Genomic DNA, 1,857 nt, shown 5'->3' with positions numbered 1-1,857 from the left:
TCATTGCAAATACCTCTTTTCAGTACAATGAACAGCAACTATACACATGGACCTCACCAGATGGGATACAGAGGAATCCAATTGTGTACATATACAGAAAGAAGGGAGCAGCAGCAGCTCAATATCAGCCCAAACAAGGTATTTTCATAGAGGGCAGCAGTGGAGCAGGCCATCAACTGCTCATATGCGAATTCAGGCGGAAGCTGACGAGAATGAAAACAAGTCCACAGGGTGGAGATGGTCTCCACCCTGAACAGCGAGACCATCACAAGAACAGATTAGATGTATTAGTTGTATTGTATTGTTAGTTAATGCGCTGGACTGCAAGGTCGGCAGTTGAAGCTCACCAGCTGCTCCTCGGAAACCCTATACAGGGTCGCTATGAGTCAGAACTGACTCGACATCACTAACAGACACTAATGACCAAAGACCAGAGGAGTTGTAGAATGATACCAAGACAGTATAAAGAAAGCAAAGAGACTATGGCTCTCAACCACCCTTCAGGTCTGAATGGAAGTCACCCTCATGGCCCAGTTTTCAGCTAAGCAGTAGATAGGCATACAGGAGGGACAACAACACTAGTCAGGTCTGCTCAATCATTCCAAATCAGAAGGGCAACATCTACCTAAGGACAAAGTTGAGAAGGGATGGGAAGGTGGGTGGAATGGAAATATGAAGCACAGGGAGGAAGTGGGATAACTGTTGTTACATGGAGGGGACTGCAGTCACTGAGATGAAACAAAGTATGAAGTCTGTTAAATGTAAAACTGATAATCATCTCTCTAAACCTTCATTCAGTTCATAAAAAGTTAAAAAAAAAAAAAAATACAAAGCATCACTGCGCCCCACAAAGAATTGGTCCATGTTAAACCATTTCAAGAGGGAGCATATGATTAAGAACCAAGCTGCACTGAAGGCAAGACACAAGGCTCCAAAAACAAAATACAAACTGGAATGTTTCTACAAACTACCGGAGCACTGGAGGCATTCACTCACTTATGTCAGGAAATTTGGAAGACAGCTATCTGGCCACCAAACTGGCAAAGATCCATATTTGTGCCATTCCAAAAAAAGGTGACCCAATGGAATGTGGAAATTATCAAACAATATCATTAATAGCACATGCAAGTAAAATTTTACTAAAGATAATTCAAAAATAGTTGTAGCAGTAGATTGACAATGAGCTGCCAGAAATTCAAATCAGTTTCAGAATAGGATGTGGAATGAAGGATATCAACTGCTGATGTCAGATGGATCTTAGTTGAAAGCAAAGAATACCAGAAAGATAATTCCTTATTGACTATGCAAAGGCATTCAACTGTGTGGATAATAACAAACTGGCTAACATTGGGAAGAGTGGATATTCTACAACATGTTAATTGTGCTCATGAGGAACCTGTACGTAGACCAAGGGACAGTCATTTAAACAGAACCAGAGAAATCAAATTGTGTACTTATATGGGAAGAAGGGAGCATATATGTGCTCCAGAGTTGTATCCTTTCACTATACTTAATCTGTATGCTGAGCAAATAATCAGAGCAGCTGGATTATACGAAAAAGAATGTGACATCAAGATTGGAGGAAGACTCATCATATGCAAATGATACAACCTTGCTTGCTGGAAGTAAAGAGTATTTGAAATACTGATGAAGATCAGAAGATCAAAGACTACAGTCTTTGATATACATTACACTTCAGTGTGAATAAAACAAAACTCCTAACAACTGAACCAAAAATTAACATGCTAAATGGAGAAAAGACTGAAGTTGTCAGATTTCCTTTCGTTTCAACCCACAATCAAAGCTCATAGTGGTGGTGGTGGTTATGTGCCGTGGAGTTGGTTCCGGCTCACAGCA

At 40.4% G+C, this 1,857-nt stretch overlaps 1 protein-coding gene across 1 annotated transcript in view; it reads right to left on the bottom strand.

Moving 5' to 3' along the window:
- Positions 1-1,857, bottom strand: part of CLCC1 (chloride channel CLIC-like 1) — a 22,075-nt gene that overhangs the window by 2,288 nt on the left and 17,930 nt on the right. The window lies entirely within an intron of this gene.

The sequence above is a fragment of the Chrysochloris asiatica genome, unplaced genomic scaffold (genome assembly GCF_000296735.1).
Source record: "Chrysochloris asiatica unplaced genomic scaffold, ChrAsi1.0 scaffold00085, whole genome shotgun sequence".
In the NCBI taxonomy this organism is placed as follows: domain Eukaryota; kingdom Metazoa; phylum Chordata; class Mammalia; order Afrosoricida; family Chrysochloridae; genus Chrysochloris; species Chrysochloris asiatica.
Note: the sequence above shows the minus strand (reverse complement) of the source record. Positions and strands in the feature narration are given on the sequence as shown.